Raw genomic sequence first — 13,860 nt, forward strand, 5'->3', positions numbered from 1 at the left:
TTGTGCCGAAATACCTCTGTTTTGTGCCGAAATAGCTCAGTTGGGAGAGCGTCAGACTGAAGATCTGAAGGTCCCTGGTTCAATCCCGGGTTTCGGCAATTGTCCTTGCTATATGTGCGCTTGACATTTAGCATTGCCGAGGACAGAAATCCATGCCTTTTGAGCTGCTTCCCCCATCAATGCTGACAGAAAATGCAAAAGCCTCTCGATGGTCCCTACAAATTGTAGCTTATCCTTTTCATGTAGTCTGTGCAACTCCAACTCACTTTTTTGGGCCGAAATACCTCTGTTTTGTGCCGAAATAGCTCAGTTGGGAGAGCGTCAGACTGAAGATCTGAAGGTCCCTGGTTCAATCCCGGGTTTCGGCAATTGTCCTTGCTATACGTGAGCTTGACATTTAGCATTGCCAAGGACAGAAATCCACACCTTTTCAGCTGCTTTCGCTATCCATGTTAAGGGAAGTTGCAAAAGCCTCTCGATGGTTCCTACAAATTGTAGCTTATCCTTTTCATGTAGTCTGTGCTACTCCAACTCACTTTTTTGTGTCGAAATACCTCTGTTTTGTGCCGAAATAGCTCAGTTGGGAGAGCGTCAGACTGAAGATCTGAAGGTCCCTGGTTCAATCCGGGGTTTCGGCAATTGTCCTTGCTATATGTGAGCTTGACATTTAGCATTGCCGAGGACAGAAATCCATGCCTTTTCAGCTGCTTCCCCCATCAATGCTGACAGAAAATGCAAAAGCCTCTCGATGGTCCCTACAAATTGTAGCTTATCCTTTTCATGTAGTCTGTGCTACTCCAACTCACTTTTTTGTGTCGAAATACCTCTGTTTTGTGCCGAAATAGCTCAGTTGGGAGAGCGTCAGACTGAAGATCTGAAGGTCCCTGGTTCAATCCCGGGTTTCGGCAATTGTCCTTGCTATACGTGAGCTTGACATTTAGCATTGCCAAGGACAGAAATCCACGCCTTTTCAGCTTCTTTCGCTATCCATGTTAAGGGAAGTTGCAAAAGCCTCTCGATGGTCCCTACAAATTGTAGCTTATCCTTTTCATGTAGTCTGTGCTACTCCAACTCACTTTTTTGTGCCGAAATACCTCTGTTTTGTGCCGAAATAGCTCAGTTGGGAGAGCGTCAGACTGAAGATCTGAAGGTCCCTGGTTCAATCCCGGGTTTCGGCAATTGTCCTTGCTATATGTGCGCTTGACATTTAGCATTGCCGAGGACAGAAATCCATGCCTTTTGAGCTGCTTCCCCCATCAATGCTGACAGAAAATGCAAAAGCCTCTCGATGGTCCCTACAAATTGTAGCTTATCCTTTTCATGTAGTCTGTGCAACTCCAACTCACTTTTTTGGGCCGAAATACCTCTGTTTTGTGCCGAAATAGCTCAGTTGGGAGAGCGTCAGACTGAAGATCTGAAGGTCCCTGGTTCAATCCCGGGTTTCGGCAATTGTCCTTGCTATACGTGAGCTTGACATTTAGCATTGCCAAGGACAGAAATCCACACCTTTTCAGCTGCTTTCGCTATCCATGTTAAGGGAAGTTGCAAAAGCCTCTCGATGGTTCCTACAAATTGTAGCTTATCCTTTTCATGTAGTCTGTGCTACTCCAACTCACTTTTTTGTGCCGAAATACCTCTGTTTTGTGCCGAAATAGCTCAGTTGGGAGAGCGTCAGACTGAAGATCTGAAGGTCCCTGGTTCAATCCCGGGTTTCGGCAATTGTCCTTGCTATACGTGAGCTTGACATTTAGCATTGCCAAGGACAGAAATCCACGCCTTTTCAGCTTCTTTCGCTATCCATGTTAAGGGAAGTTGCAAAAGCCTCTCGATGGTCCCTACAAATTGTAGCTTATCCTTTTCATGTAGTCTGTGCTACTCCAACTCACTTTTTTGTGCCGAAATACCTCTGTTTTGTGCCGAAATAGCTCAGTTGGGAGAGCGTCAGACTGAAGATCTGAAGGTCCCTGGTTCAATCCCGGGTTTCGGCAATTGTCCTTGCTATATGTGCGCTTGACATTTAGCATTGCCGAGGACAGAAATCCATGCCTTTTCAGCTGCTTCCCCCATCAATGCTGACAGAAAATGCAAAAGCCTCTCGATGGTCCCTACAAATTGTAGCTTATCCTTTTCATGGAGTCTGTGCTACTCCAACTCACTTTTTTGTGCCCCCATCAATGCTGACAGAAAATGCAAAAGCCTCTCGATGGTCCCTACAAATTGTAGCTTATCCTTTTCATGTAGTCTGTGCTACTCCAACTCACTTTTTTGTGCCGAAATAGCTCTGTTTTGTGCCGAAATAGCTCAGTTGGGAGAGCGTCAGACTGAAGATCTGAAGGTCCCTGGTTCAATCCCGGGTTTCGGCAATTGTCCTTGCTATATGTGCGCTTGACATTTAGCATTGCCGAGGACAGAAATCCATGCCTTTTCCGCTGCTTCCCCCATCAATGCTGACAGAAAATGCAAAAGCCTCTCGATGGTCCCTACAAATTGTAGCTTATCCTTTTCATGGAGTCTGTGCTACTCCAACTCACTTTTTTGTGCCCCCATCAATGCTGACAGAAAATGCAAAAGCCTCTCGATGGTCCCTACAAATTGTAGCTTATCCTTTTCATGTAGTCTGTGCTACTCCAACTCACTTTTTTGTGTCGAAATACCTCTGTTTTGTGCCGAAATAGCTCAGTTGGGAGAGCGTCAGACTGAAGATCTGAAGGTCCCTGGTTCAATCCGGGGTTTCGGCAATTGTCCTTGCTATATGTGAGCTTGACATTTAGCATTGCCGAGGACAGAAATCCATGCCTTTTCAGCTGCTTCCCCCATCAATGCTGACAGAAAATGCAAAAGCCTCTCGATGGTCCCTACAAATTGTAGCTTATCCTTTTCATGTAGTCTGTGCTACTCCAACTCACTTTTTTGTGTCGAAATACCTCTGTTTTGTGCCGAAATAGCTCAGTTGGGAGAGCGTCAGACTGAAGATCTGAAGGTCCCTGGTTCAATCCAGGGTTTCGGCAATTGTCCTTGCTATATGTGCGCTTGACATTTAGCATTGCCGAGGACAGAAATCCATGCCTTTTGAGCTGCTTCCCCCATCAATGCTGACAGAAAATGCAAAAGCCTCTCGATGGTCCCTACAAATTGTAGCTTATCCTTTTCATGTAGTCTGTGCAACTCCAACTCACTTTTTTGGGCCGAAATACCTCTGTTTTGTGCCGAAATAGCTCAGTTGGGAGAGCGTCAGACTGAAGATCTGAAGGTCCCTGGTTCAATCCCGGGTTTCGGCAATTGTCCTTGCTATACGTGAGCTTGACATTTAGCATTGCCAAGGACAGAAATCCACACCTTTTCAGCTGCTTTCGCTATCCATGTTAAGGGAAGTTGCAAAAGCCTCTCGATGGTTCCTACAAATTGTAGCTTATCCTTTTCATGTAGTCTGTGCTGCTCCAACTCACTTTTTTGTGCCGAAATACCTCTGTTTTGTGCCGAAATAGCTCAGTTGGGAGAGCGTCAGACTGAAGATCTGAAGGTCCCTGGTTCAATCCCGGGTTTCGGCAATTGTCCTTGCTATACGTGAGCTTGACATTTAGCATTGCCAAGGACAGAAATCCACGCCTTTTCAGCTGCTTTCGCTATCCATGTTAAGGGAAGTTGCAAAAGCCTCTCGATGGTCCCTACAAATTGTAGCTTATCCTTTTCATGTAGTCTGTGCTACTCCAACTCACTTTTTTGTGCCGAAATACCTCTGTTTTGTGCCGAAATAGCTCAGTTGGGAGAGCGTCAGACTGAAGATCTGAAGGTCCCTGGTTCAATCCCGGGTTTCGGCAATTGTCCTTGCTATATGTGCGCTTGACATTTAGCATTGCCGAGGACAGAAATCCATGCCTTTTCAGCTGCTTCCCCCATCAATGCTGACAGAAAATGCAAAAGCCTCTCGATGGTCCCTACAAATTGTAGCTTATCCTTTTCATGGAGTCTGTGCTACTCCAACTCACTTTTTTGTGCCCCCATCAATGCTGACAGAAAATGCAAAAGCCTCTCGATGGTCCCTACAAATTGTAGCTTATCCTTTTCATGTAGTCTGTGCTACTCCAACTCACTTTTTTGTGCCGAAATAGCTCTGTTTTGTGCCGAAATAGCTCAGTTGGGAGAGCGTCAGACTGAAGATCTGAAGGTCCCTGGTTCAATCCCGGGTTTCGGCAATTGTCCTTGCTATATGTGCGCTTGACATTTAGCATTGCCGAGGACAGAAATCCATGCCTTTTCCGCTGCTTCCCCCATCAATGCTGACAGAAAATGCAAAAGCCTCTCGATGGTCCCTACAAATTGTAGCTTATCCTATTCATGGAGTCTGTGCTGCTCCAACTCACTTTTTTGTGCCCCCATCAATGCTGACAGAAAATGCAAAAGCCTCTCGATGGTCCCTACAAATTGTAGCTTATCCTTTTCATGTAGTCTGTGCTACTCCAACTCACTTTTTTGTGTCGAAATACCTCTGTTTTGTGCCGAAATAGCTCAGTTGGGAGAGCGTCAGACTGAAGATCTGAAGGTCCCTGGTTCAATCCGGGGTTTCGGCAATTGTCCTTGCTATATGTGAGCTTGACATTTAGCATTGCCGAGGACAGAAATCCATGCCTTTTCAGCTGCTTCCCCCATCAATGCTGACAGAAAATGCAAAAGCCTCTCGATGGTCCCTACAAATTGTAGCTTATCCTTTTCATGTAGTCTGTGCTACTCCAACTCACTTTTTTGTGTCGAAATACCTCTGTTTTGTGCCGAAATAGCTCAGTTGGGAGAGCGTCAGACTGAAGATCTGAAGGTCCCTGGTTCAATCCCGGGTTTCGGCAATTGTCCTTGCTATACGTGAGCTTGACATTTAGCATTGCCAAGGACAGAAATCCACGCCTTTTCAGCTTCTTTCGCTATCCATGTTAAGGGAAGTTGCAAAAGCCTCTCGATGGTCCCTACAAATTGTAGCTTATCCTTTTCATGTAGTCTGTGCTACTCCAACTCACTTTTTTGTGCCGAAATACCTCTGTTTTGTGCCGAAATAGCTCAGTTGGGAGAGCGTCAGACTGAAGATCTGAAGGTCCCTGGTTCAATCCCGGGTTTCGGCAATTGTCCTTGCTATACGTGAGCTTGACATTTAGCATTGCCAAGGACAGAAATCCACGCCTTTTCAGCTGCTTTCGCTATCCATGTTAAGGGAAGTGGCAAAAGCCTCTCGATGGTCCCTACAAATTGTAGCTTATCCTTTTCATGTAGTCTGTGCTACTCCAACTCACTTTTTTGTGCCGAAATACCTCTGTTTTGTGCCGAAATAGCTCAGTTGGGAGAGCGTCAGACTGAAGATCTGAAGGTCCCTGGTTCAATCCCGGGTTTCGGCAATTGTCCTTGCTATACGTGAGCTTGACATTTAGCATTGCCAAGGACAGAAATCCACGCCTTTTCAGCTGCTTTCGCTATCCATGTTAAGGGAAGTGGCAAAAGCCTCTCGATGGTCCCTACAAATTGTAGCTTATCCTTTTCATGTAGTCTGTGCTACTCCAACTCACTTTTTTGTGCCGAAATACCTCTGTTTTGTGCCGAAATAGCTCAGTTGGGAGAGCGTCAGACTGAAGATCTGAAGGTCCCTGGTTCAATCCCGGGTTTCGGCAATTGTCCTTGCTATATGTGCGCTTGACATTTAGCATTGCCGAGGACAGAAATCCATGCCTTTTGAGCTGCTTCCCTCATCAATGCTGACAGAAAATGCAAAAGCCTCTCGATGGTCCCTACAAATTGTAGCTTATCCTTTTCATGTAGTCTGTGCAACTCCAACTCACTTTTTTGGGCCGAAATACCTCTGTTTTGTGCCGAAATAGCTCAGTTGGGAGAGCGTCAGACTGAAGATCTGAAGGTCCCTGGTTCAATCCCGGGTTTCGGCAATTGTCCTTGCTATACGTGAGCTTGACATTTAGCATTGCCAAGGACAGAAATCCACGCCTTTTCAGCTGCTTTCGCTATCCATGTTAAGGGAAGTTGCAAAAGCCTCTCGATGGTCCCTACAAATTGTAGCTTATCCTTTTCATGTAGTCTGTGCTACTCCAACTCACTTTTTTGTGCCGAAATAGCTCTGTTTTGTGCCGAAATAGCTCAGTTGGGAGAGCGTCAGACTGAAGATCTGAAGGTCCCTGGTTCAATCCCGGGTTTCGGCAATTGTCCTTGCTATATGTGCGCTTGACATTTAGCATTGCCGAGGACAGAAATCCATGCCTTTTCAGCTGCTTCCCCCATCAATGCTGACAGAAAATGCAAAAGCCTCTCGATGGTCCCTACAAATTGTAGCTTATCCTTTTCATGGAGTCTGTGCTACTCCAACTCACTTTTTTGTGCCCCCATCAATGCTGACAGAAAATGCAAAAGCCTCTCGATGGTCCCTACAAATTGTAGCTTATCCTTTTCATGTAGTCTGTGCTACTCCAACTCACTTTTTTGTGCCGAAATAGCTCTGTTTTGTGCCGAAATAGCTCAGTTGGGAGAGCGTCAGACTGAAGATCTGAAGGTCCCTGGTTCAATCCCGGGTTTCGGCAATTGTCCTTGCTATATGTGCGCTTGACATTTAGCATTGCCGAGGACAGAAATCCATGCCTTTTCCGCTGCTTCCCCCATCAATGCTGACAGAAAATGCAAAAGCCTCTCGATGGTCCCTACAAATTGTAGCTTATCCTATTCATGGAGTCTGTGCTGCTCCAACTCACTTTTTTGTGCCCCCATCAATGCTGACAGAAAATGCAAAAGCCTCTCGATGGTCCCTACAAATTGTAGCTTATCCTTTTCATGTAGTCTGTGCTACTCCAACTCACTTTTTTGTGTCGAAATACCTCTGTTTTGTGCCGAAATAGCTCAGTTGGGAGAGCGTCAGACTGAAGATCTGAAGGTCCCTGGTTCAATCCGGGGTTTCGGCAATTGTCCTTGCTATATGTGAGCTTGACATTTAGCATTGCCGAGGACAGAAATCCATGCCTTTTCAGCTGCTTCCCCCATCAATGCTGACAGAAAATGCAAAAGCCTCTCGATGGTCCCTACAAATTGTAGCTTATCCTTTTCATGTAGTCTGTGCTACTCCAACTCACTTTTTTGTGTCGAAATACCTCTGTTTTGTGCCGAAATAGCTCAGTTGGGAGAGCGTCAGACTGAAGATCTGAAGGTCCCTGGTTCAATCCCGGGTTTCGGCAATTGTCCTTGCTATACGTGAGCTTGACATTTAGCATTGCCAAGGACAGAAATCCACGCCTTTTCAGCTGCTTTCGCTATCCATGTTAAGGGAAGTTGCAAAAGCCTTTCGATGGTCCCTACAAATTGTAGCTTATCCTTTTCATGTAGTCTGTGCTACTCCAACTCACTTTTTTGTGCCGAAATACCTCTGTTTTGTGCCGAAATAGCTCAGTTGGGAGAGCGTCAGACTGAAGATCTGAAGGTCCCTGGTTCAATCCCGGGTTTCGGCAATTGTCCTTGCTATATGTGAGCTTGACATTTAGCATTGCCAAGGACAGAAATCCATACCTTTTGAGCTTCTTCCCCCATCAATGCTGACAGAAAATGCAAAAGCCTCTCGATGGTCCCTACAAATTGTAGCTTATCCTTTTCATGTAGTCTGTGCTACTCCAACTCACTTTTTTGTGCCGAAATACCTCTGTTTTGTGCCGAAATAGCTCAGTTGGGAGAGCGTCAGACTGAAGATCTGAAGGTCCCTGGTTCAATCCCGGGTTTCGGCAATTGTCCTTGCTATACGTGAGCTTGACATTTAGCATTGCCAAGGACAGAAATCCACGCCTTTTCAGCTGCTTTCGCTATCCATGTTAAGGGAAGTTGCAAAAGCCTCTCGATGGTCCCTACAAATTGTAGCTTATCCTTTTCATGTAGTCTGTGCTACTCCAACTCACTTTTTTGTGCCGAAATACCTCTGTTTTGTGCCGAAATAGCTCAGTTGGGAGAGCGTCAGACTGAAGATCTGAAGGTCCCTGGTTCAATCCCGGGTTTCGGCAATTGTCCTTGCTATATGTGAGCTTGACATTTAGCATTGCCGAGGACAGAAATCCACGCCTTTTCAGCTGCTTTCGCTATCCATGTTAAGGGAAGTTGCAAAAGCCTCTCGATGGTCCCTACAAATTGTGGCTTATCCTTTTCATGTAGTCTGTGCTACTCCAACTCACTTTTTTGTGTCGAAATACCTCTGTTTTGTGCCGAAATAGCTCAGTTGGGAGAGCGTCAGACTGAAGATCTGAAGGTCCCTGGTTCAATCCCGGGTTTCGGCAATTGTCCTTGCTATATGTGCGCTTGACATTTAGCATTGCCGAGGACAGAAATCCATGCCTTTTGAGCTGCTTCCCCCATCAATGCTGACAGAAAATGCAAAAGCCTCTCGATGGTCCCTACAAATTGTAGCTTATCCTTTTCATGTAGTCTGTGCAACTCCAACTCACTTTTTTGGGCCGAAATACCTCTGTTTTGTGCCGAAATAGCTCAGTTGGGAGAGCGTCAGACTGAAGATCTGAAGGTCCCTTGTTCAATCCCGGGTTTCGGCAATTGTCCTTGCTATACGTGAGCTTGACGTTTAGCATTGCCAAGGACAGAAATCCACACCTTTTCAGCTGCTTTCGCTATCCATGTTAAGGGAAGTTGCAAAAGCCTCTCGATGGTCCCTACAAATTGTAGCTTATCCTTTTCATGTAGTCTGTGCTACTCCAACTCACTTTTTTGTGCCGAAATACCTCTGTTTTGTGCCGAAATAGCTCAGTTGGGAGAGCGTCAGACTGAAGATCTGAAGGTCCCTGGTTCAATCCCGGGTTTCGGCAATTGTCCTTGCTATATGTGAGCTTGACATTTAGCATTGCCGAGGACAGAAATCCACGCCTTTTCAGCTGCTTTCGCTATCCATGTTAAGGGAAGTTGCAAAAGCCTCTCGATGGTCCCTACAAATTGTGGCTTATCCTTTTCATGTAGTCTGTGCTACTCCAACTCACTTTTTTGTGTCGAAATACCTCTGTTTTGTGCCGAAATAGCTCAGTTGGGAGAGCGTCAGACTGAAGATCTGAAGGTCCCTGGTTCAATCCCGGGTTTCGGCAATTGTCCTTGCTGTATGTGAGCTTGACATTTAGCATTGCCAAGGACAGAAATCCACGCCTTTTCAGCTGCTTTCGCTATCCATGTTAAGGGAAGTGGCAAAAGCCTCTCGATGGTCCCTACAAATTGTAGCTTATCCTTTTTATGTAGTCTGTGCTACTCCAACTCACTTTTTTGTGCCGAAATACCTCTGTTTTGTGCCGAAATAGCTCAGTTGGGAGAGCGTCAGACTGAAGATCTGAAGGTCCCTGGTTCAATCCCGGGTTTCGGCAATTGTCCTTGCTATATGTGCGCTTGACATTTAGCATTGCCGAGGACAGAAATCCATGCCTTTTGAGCTGCTTCCCCCATCAATGCTGACAGAAAATGCAAAAGCCTCTCGATGGTCCCTACAAATTGTAGCTTATCCTTTTCATGTAGTCTGTGCAACTCCAACTCACTTTTTTGGGCCGAAATACCTCTGTTTTGTGCCGAAATAGCTCAGTTGGGAGAGCGTCAGACTGAAGATCTGAAGGTCCCTTGTTCAATCCCGGGTTTCGGCAATTGTCCTTGCTATACGTGAGCTTGACGTTTAGCATTGCCAAGGACAGAAATCCACACCTTTTCAGCTGCTTTCGCTATCCATGTTAAGGGAAGTTGCAAAAGCCTCTCGATGGTTCCCACAAATTGTAGCTTATCCTTTTCATGTAGTCTGTGCTACTCCAACTCACTTTTTTGTGCCGAAATACCTCTGTTTTGTGCCGAAATAGCTCAGTTGGGAGAGCGTCAGACTGAAGATCTGAAGGTCCCTGGTTCAATCCCGGGTTTCGGCAATTGTCCTTGCTATACGTGAGCTTGACATTTAGCATTGCCAAGGACAGAAATCCACGCCTTTTCAGCTGCTTTCGCTATCCATGTTAAGGGAAGTGGCAAAAGCCTCTCGATGGTCCCTACAAATTGTAGCTTATCCTTTTCATGTAGTCTGTGCTACTCCAACTCACTTTTTTGTGCCGAAATACCTCTGTTTTGTGCCGAAATAGCTCAGTTGGGAGAGCGTCAGACTGAAGATCTGAAGGTCCCTGGTTCAATCCCGGGTTTCGGCAATTGTCCTTGCTATATGTGCGCTTGACATTTAGCATTGCCGAGGACAGAAATCCATGCCTTTTGAGCTGCTTCCCCCATCAATGCTGACAGAAAATGCAAAAGCCTCTCGATGGTCCCTACAAATTGTAGCTTATCCTTTTCATGTAGTCTGTGCTACTCCAACTCACTTTTTTGTGTCGAAATACCTCTGTTTTGTGCCAAAATAGCTCAGTTGGGAGATCGTCAGACTGAAGATCTGAAGGTCCCTGGTTCAATCCGGGGTTTCGGCAATTGTCCTTGCTATATGTGAGCTTGACATTTAGCATTGCCGAGGACAGAAATCCATGCCTTTTCAGCTGCTTCCCCCATCAATGCTGACAGAAAATGCAAAAGCCTCTCGATGGTCCCTACAAATTGTAGCTTATCCTTTTCATGTAGTCTGTGCTACTCCAACTCACTTTTTTGTGTCGAAATACCTCTGTTTTGTGCCGAAATAGCTCAGTTGGGAGAGCGTCAGACTGAAGATCTGAAGGTCCCTGGTTCAATCCCGGGTTTCGGCAATTGTCCTTGCTATACGTGAGCTTGACATTTAGCATTGCCAAGGACAGAAATCCACGCCTTTTCAGCTTCTTTCGCTATCCATGTTAAGGGAAGTTGCAAAAGCCTCTCGATGGTCCCTACAAATTGTAGCTTATCCTTTTCATGTAGTCTGTGCTACTCCAACTCACTTTTTTGTGCCGAAATACCTCTGTTTTGTGCCGAAATAGCTCAGTTGGGAGAGCGTCAGACTGAAGATCTGAAGGTCCCTGGTTCAATCCCGGGTTTCGGCAATTGTCCTTGCTATACGTGAGCTTGACATTTAGCATTGCCAAGGACAGAAATCCACGCCTTTTCAGCTGCTTTCGCTATCCATGTTAAGGGAAGTGGCAAAAGCCTCTCGATGGTCCCTACAAATTGTAGCTTATCCTTTTCATGTAGTCTGTGCTACTCCAACTCACTTTTTTGTGCCGAAATACCTCTGTTTTGTGCCGAAATAGCTCAGTTGGGAGAGCGTCAGACTGAAGATCTGAAGGTCCCTGGTTCAATCCCGGGTTTCGGCAATTGTCCTTGCTATACGTGAGCTTGACATTTAGCATTGCCAAGGACAGAAATCCACGCCTTTTCAGCTGCTTTCGCTATCCATGTTAAGGGAAGTGGCAAAAGCCTCTCGATGGTCCCTACAAATTGTAGCTTATCCTTTTCATGTAGTCTGTGCTACTCCAACTCACTTTTTTGTGCCGAAATACCTCTGTTTTGTGCCGAAATAGCTCAGTTGGGAGAGCGTCAGACTGAAGATCTGAAGGTCCCTGGTTCAATCCCGGGTTTCGGCAATTGTCCTTGCTATATGTGCGCTTGACATTTAGCATTGCCGAGGACAGAAATCCATGCCTTTTGAGCTGCTTCCCCCATCAATGCTGACAGAAAATGCAAAAGCCTCTCGATGGTCCCTACAAATTGTAGCTTATCCTTTTCATGTAGTCTGTGCAACTCCAACTCACTTTTTTGGGCCGAAATACCTCTGTTTTGTGCCGAAATAGCTCAGTTGGGAGAGCGTCAGACTGAAGATCTGAAGGTCCCTGGTTCAATCCCGGGTTTCGGCAATTGTCCTTGCTATACGTGAGCTTGACATTTAGCATTGCCAAGGACAGAAATCCACACCTTTTCAGCTGCTTTCGCTATCCATGTTAAGGGAAGTTGCAAAAGCCTCTCGATGGTTCCTACAAATTGTAGCTTATCCTTTTCATGTAGTCTGTGCTACTCCAACTCACTTTTTTGTGTCGAAATACCTCTGTTTTGTGCCGAAATAGCTCAGTTGGGAGAGCGTCAGACTGAAGATCTGAAGGTCCCTGGTTCAATCCGGGGTTTCGGCAATTGTCCTTGCTATATGTGAGCTTGACATTTAGCATTGCCGAGGACAGAAATCCATGCCTTTTCAGCTGCTTCCCCCATCAATGCTGACAGAAAATGCAAAAGCCTCTCGATGGTCCCTACAAATTGTAGCTTATCCTTTTCATGTAGTCTGTGCTACTCCAACTCACTTTTTTGTGTCGAAATACCTCTGTTTTGTGCCGAAATAGCTCAGTTGGGAGAGCGTCAGACTGAAGATCTGAAGGTCCCTGGTTCAATCCCGGGTTTCGGCAATTGTCCTTGCTATACGTGAGCTTGACATTTAGCATTGCCAAGGACAGAAATCCACGCCTTTTCAGCTTCTTTCGCTATCCATGTTAAGGGAAGTTGCAAAAGCCTCTCGATGGTCCCTACAAATTGTAGCTTATCCTTTTCATGTAGTCTGTGCTACTCCAACTCACTTTTTTGTGCCGAAATACCTCTGTTTTGTGCCGAAATAGCTCAGTTGGGAGAGCGTCAGACTGAAGATCTGAAGGTCCCTGGTTCAATCCCGGGTTTCGGCAATTGTCCTTGCTATATGTGCGCTTGACATTTAGCATTGCCGAGGACAGAAATCCATGCCTTTTGAGCTGCTTCCCCCATCAATGCTGACAGAAAATGCAAAAGCCTCTCGATGGTCCCTACAAATTGTAGCTTATCCTTTTCATGTAGTCTGTGCAACTCCAACTCACTTTTTTGGGCCGAAATACCTCTGTTTTGTGCCGAAATAGCTCAGTTGGGAGACCGTCAGACTGAAGATCTGAAGGTCCCTGGTTCAATCCCGGGTTTCGGCAATTGTCCTTGCTATACGTGAGCTTGACATTTAGCATTGCCAAGGACAGAAATCCACACCTTTTCAGCTGCTTTCGCTATCCATGTTAAGGGAAGTTGCAAAAGCCTCTCGATGGTTCCTACAAATTGTAGCTTATCCTTTTCATGTAGTCTGTGCTACTCCAACTCACTTTTTTGTGCCGAAATACCTCTGTTTTGTGCCGAAATAGCTCAGTTGGGAGAGCGTCAGACTGAAGATCTGAAGGTCCCTGGTTCAATCCCGGGTTTCGGCAATTGTCCTTGCTATATGTGAGCTTGACATTTAGCATTGCCAAGGACAGAAATCCATACCTTTTGAGCTTCTTCCCCCATCAATGCTGACAGAAAATGCAAAAGCCTCTCGATGGTCCCTACAAATTGTAGCTTATCCTTTTCATGTAGTCTGTGCTACTCCAACTCACTTTTTTGTGCCGAAATACCTCTGTTTTGTGCCGAAATAGCTCAGTTGGGAGAGCGTCAGACTGAAGATCTGAAGGTCCCTGGTTCAATCCCGGGTTTCGGCAATTGTCCTTGCTATACGTGAGCTTGACATTTAGCATTGCCAAGGACAGAAATCCACGCCTTTTCAGCTGCTTTCGCTATCCATGTTAAGGGAAGTTGCAAAAGCCTCTCGATGGTCCCTACAAATTGTAGCTTATCCTTTTCATGTAGTCTGTGCTACTCCAACTCACTTTTTTGTGCCGAAATACCTCTGTTTTGTGCCGAAATAGCTCAGTTGGGAGAGCGTCAGACTGAAGATCTGAAGGTCCCTGGTTCAATCCCGGGTTTCGGCAATTGTCCTTGCTATATGTGAGCTTGACATTTAGCATTGCCGAGGACAGAAATCCACGCCTTTTCAGCTGCTTTCGCTATCCATGTTAAGGGAAGTTGCAAAAGCCTCTCGATGGTCCCTACAAATTGTGGCTTATCCTTTTCATGTAGTCTGTGCTACTCCAACTCACTTTT

The 13,860-nt window shown here is 45.8% G+C and overlaps 1 protein-coding gene and 45 non-coding genes across 46 annotated transcripts in view; all 46 read left to right on the forward strand.

The window, feature by feature from the left end:
• slc60a1a (solute carrier family 60 member 1a) overlaps positions 1-13,860 on the forward strand; it is a 118,045-nt gene that overhangs the window by 17,898 nt on the left and 86,287 nt on the right. The window lies entirely within an intron of this gene.
• trnaf-gaa (transfer RNA phenylalanine (anticodon GAA)) lies at positions 26-98 on the forward strand. The gene has a single exon. It is a non-coding gene; the product is annotated as a tRNA-Phe (tRNA).
• Positions 296-368, forward strand: trnaf-gaa (transfer RNA phenylalanine (anticodon GAA)). The gene has a single exon. It is a non-coding gene; the product is annotated as a tRNA-Phe (tRNA).
• Positions 836-908, forward strand: trnaf-gaa (transfer RNA phenylalanine (anticodon GAA)). The gene has a single exon. It is a non-coding gene; the product is annotated as a tRNA-Phe (tRNA).
• Positions 1,106-1,178, forward strand: trnaf-gaa (transfer RNA phenylalanine (anticodon GAA)). Its single transcript has one exon. It is a non-coding gene; the product is annotated as a tRNA-Phe (tRNA).
• Positions 1,376-1,448, forward strand: trnaf-gaa (transfer RNA phenylalanine (anticodon GAA)). The gene has a single exon. It is a non-coding gene; the product is annotated as a tRNA-Phe (tRNA).
• Positions 1,646-1,718, forward strand: trnaf-gaa (transfer RNA phenylalanine (anticodon GAA)). The gene has a single exon. It is a non-coding gene; the product is annotated as a tRNA-Phe (tRNA).
• On the forward strand, positions 1,916-1,988 carry trnaf-gaa (transfer RNA phenylalanine (anticodon GAA)). The gene has a single exon. It is a non-coding gene; the product is annotated as a tRNA-Phe (tRNA).
• On the forward strand, positions 2,291-2,363 carry trnaf-gaa (transfer RNA phenylalanine (anticodon GAA)). The gene has a single exon. It is a non-coding gene; the product is annotated as a tRNA-Phe (tRNA).
• Positions 2,936-3,008, forward strand: trnaf-gaa (transfer RNA phenylalanine (anticodon GAA)). The gene has a single exon. It is a non-coding gene; the product is annotated as a tRNA-Phe (tRNA).
• Positions 3,206-3,278, forward strand: trnaf-gaa (transfer RNA phenylalanine (anticodon GAA)). The gene has a single exon. It is a non-coding gene; the product is annotated as a tRNA-Phe (tRNA).
• On the forward strand, positions 3,476-3,548 carry trnaf-gaa (transfer RNA phenylalanine (anticodon GAA)). The gene has a single exon. It is a non-coding gene; the product is annotated as a tRNA-Phe (tRNA).
• On the forward strand, positions 3,746-3,818 carry trnaf-gaa (transfer RNA phenylalanine (anticodon GAA)). Its single transcript has one exon. It is a non-coding gene; the product is annotated as a tRNA-Phe (tRNA).
• Positions 4,121-4,193, forward strand: trnaf-gaa (transfer RNA phenylalanine (anticodon GAA)). Its single transcript has one exon. It is a non-coding gene; the product is annotated as a tRNA-Phe (tRNA).
• Positions 4,766-4,838, forward strand: trnaf-gaa (transfer RNA phenylalanine (anticodon GAA)). Its single transcript has one exon. It is a non-coding gene; the product is annotated as a tRNA-Phe (tRNA).
• Positions 5,036-5,108, forward strand: trnaf-gaa (transfer RNA phenylalanine (anticodon GAA)). The gene has a single exon. It is a non-coding gene; the product is annotated as a tRNA-Phe (tRNA).
• On the forward strand, positions 5,306-5,378 carry trnaf-gaa (transfer RNA phenylalanine (anticodon GAA)). The gene has a single exon. It is a non-coding gene; the product is annotated as a tRNA-Phe (tRNA).
• trnaf-gaa (transfer RNA phenylalanine (anticodon GAA)) lies at positions 5,576-5,648 on the forward strand. The gene has a single exon. It is a non-coding gene; the product is annotated as a tRNA-Phe (tRNA).
• trnaf-gaa (transfer RNA phenylalanine (anticodon GAA)) lies at positions 5,846-5,918 on the forward strand. The gene has a single exon. It is a non-coding gene; the product is annotated as a tRNA-Phe (tRNA).
• trnaf-gaa (transfer RNA phenylalanine (anticodon GAA)) lies at positions 6,116-6,188 on the forward strand. The gene has a single exon. It is a non-coding gene; the product is annotated as a tRNA-Phe (tRNA).
• Positions 6,491-6,563, forward strand: trnaf-gaa (transfer RNA phenylalanine (anticodon GAA)). Its single transcript has one exon. It is a non-coding gene; the product is annotated as a tRNA-Phe (tRNA).
• Positions 6,866-6,938, forward strand: trnaf-gaa (transfer RNA phenylalanine (anticodon GAA)). The gene has a single exon. It is a non-coding gene; the product is annotated as a tRNA-Phe (tRNA).
• Positions 7,136-7,208, forward strand: trnaf-gaa (transfer RNA phenylalanine (anticodon GAA)). Its single transcript has one exon. It is a non-coding gene; the product is annotated as a tRNA-Phe (tRNA).
• On the forward strand, positions 7,406-7,478 carry trnaf-gaa (transfer RNA phenylalanine (anticodon GAA)). Its single transcript has one exon. It is a non-coding gene; the product is annotated as a tRNA-Phe (tRNA).
• trnaf-gaa (transfer RNA phenylalanine (anticodon GAA)) lies at positions 7,676-7,748 on the forward strand. Its single transcript has one exon. It is a non-coding gene; the product is annotated as a tRNA-Phe (tRNA).
• On the forward strand, positions 7,946-8,018 carry trnaf-gaa (transfer RNA phenylalanine (anticodon GAA)). Its single transcript has one exon. It is a non-coding gene; the product is annotated as a tRNA-Phe (tRNA).
• On the forward strand, positions 8,216-8,288 carry trnaf-gaa (transfer RNA phenylalanine (anticodon GAA)). The gene has a single exon. It is a non-coding gene; the product is annotated as a tRNA-Phe (tRNA).
• trnaf-gaa (transfer RNA phenylalanine (anticodon GAA)) lies at positions 8,486-8,558 on the forward strand. Its single transcript has one exon. It is a non-coding gene; the product is annotated as a tRNA-Phe (tRNA).
• trnaf-gaa (transfer RNA phenylalanine (anticodon GAA)) lies at positions 8,756-8,828 on the forward strand. The gene has a single exon. It is a non-coding gene; the product is annotated as a tRNA-Phe (tRNA).
• trnaf-gaa (transfer RNA phenylalanine (anticodon GAA)) lies at positions 9,026-9,098 on the forward strand. The gene has a single exon. It is a non-coding gene; the product is annotated as a tRNA-Phe (tRNA).
• Positions 9,296-9,368, forward strand: trnaf-gaa (transfer RNA phenylalanine (anticodon GAA)). Its single transcript has one exon. It is a non-coding gene; the product is annotated as a tRNA-Phe (tRNA).
• On the forward strand, positions 9,566-9,638 carry trnaf-gaa (transfer RNA phenylalanine (anticodon GAA)). Its single transcript has one exon. It is a non-coding gene; the product is annotated as a tRNA-Phe (tRNA).
• trnaf-gaa (transfer RNA phenylalanine (anticodon GAA)) lies at positions 9,836-9,908 on the forward strand. The gene has a single exon. It is a non-coding gene; the product is annotated as a tRNA-Phe (tRNA).
• Positions 10,106-10,178, forward strand: trnaf-gaa (transfer RNA phenylalanine (anticodon GAA)). The gene has a single exon. It is a non-coding gene; the product is annotated as a tRNA-Phe (tRNA).
• Positions 10,646-10,718, forward strand: trnaf-gaa (transfer RNA phenylalanine (anticodon GAA)). The gene has a single exon. It is a non-coding gene; the product is annotated as a tRNA-Phe (tRNA).
• On the forward strand, positions 10,916-10,988 carry trnaf-gaa (transfer RNA phenylalanine (anticodon GAA)). Its single transcript has one exon. It is a non-coding gene; the product is annotated as a tRNA-Phe (tRNA).
• On the forward strand, positions 11,186-11,258 carry trnaf-gaa (transfer RNA phenylalanine (anticodon GAA)). The gene has a single exon. It is a non-coding gene; the product is annotated as a tRNA-Phe (tRNA).
• trnaf-gaa (transfer RNA phenylalanine (anticodon GAA)) lies at positions 11,456-11,528 on the forward strand. Its single transcript has one exon. It is a non-coding gene; the product is annotated as a tRNA-Phe (tRNA).
• trnaf-gaa (transfer RNA phenylalanine (anticodon GAA)) lies at positions 11,726-11,798 on the forward strand. Its single transcript has one exon. It is a non-coding gene; the product is annotated as a tRNA-Phe (tRNA).
• trnaf-gaa (transfer RNA phenylalanine (anticodon GAA)) lies at positions 11,996-12,068 on the forward strand. The gene has a single exon. It is a non-coding gene; the product is annotated as a tRNA-Phe (tRNA).
• Positions 12,266-12,338, forward strand: trnaf-gaa (transfer RNA phenylalanine (anticodon GAA)). The gene has a single exon. It is a non-coding gene; the product is annotated as a tRNA-Phe (tRNA).
• trnaf-gaa (transfer RNA phenylalanine (anticodon GAA)) lies at positions 12,536-12,608 on the forward strand. The gene has a single exon. It is a non-coding gene; the product is annotated as a tRNA-Phe (tRNA).
• trnaf-gaa (transfer RNA phenylalanine (anticodon GAA)) lies at positions 12,806-12,878 on the forward strand. Its single transcript has one exon. It is a non-coding gene; the product is annotated as a tRNA-Phe (tRNA).
• trnaf-gaa (transfer RNA phenylalanine (anticodon GAA)) lies at positions 13,076-13,148 on the forward strand. The gene has a single exon. It is a non-coding gene; the product is annotated as a tRNA-Phe (tRNA).
• trnaf-gaa (transfer RNA phenylalanine (anticodon GAA)) lies at positions 13,346-13,418 on the forward strand. Its single transcript has one exon. It is a non-coding gene; the product is annotated as a tRNA-Phe (tRNA).
• On the forward strand, positions 13,616-13,688 carry trnaf-gaa (transfer RNA phenylalanine (anticodon GAA)). Its single transcript has one exon. It is a non-coding gene; the product is annotated as a tRNA-Phe (tRNA).

Source organism: Gasterosteus aculeatus, chromosome 17 (genome assembly GCF_964276395.1).
Source record: "Gasterosteus aculeatus chromosome 17, fGasAcu3.hap1.1, whole genome shotgun sequence".
NCBI lineage: Eukaryota > Metazoa > Chordata > Actinopteri > Perciformes > Gasterosteidae > Gasterosteus > Gasterosteus aculeatus.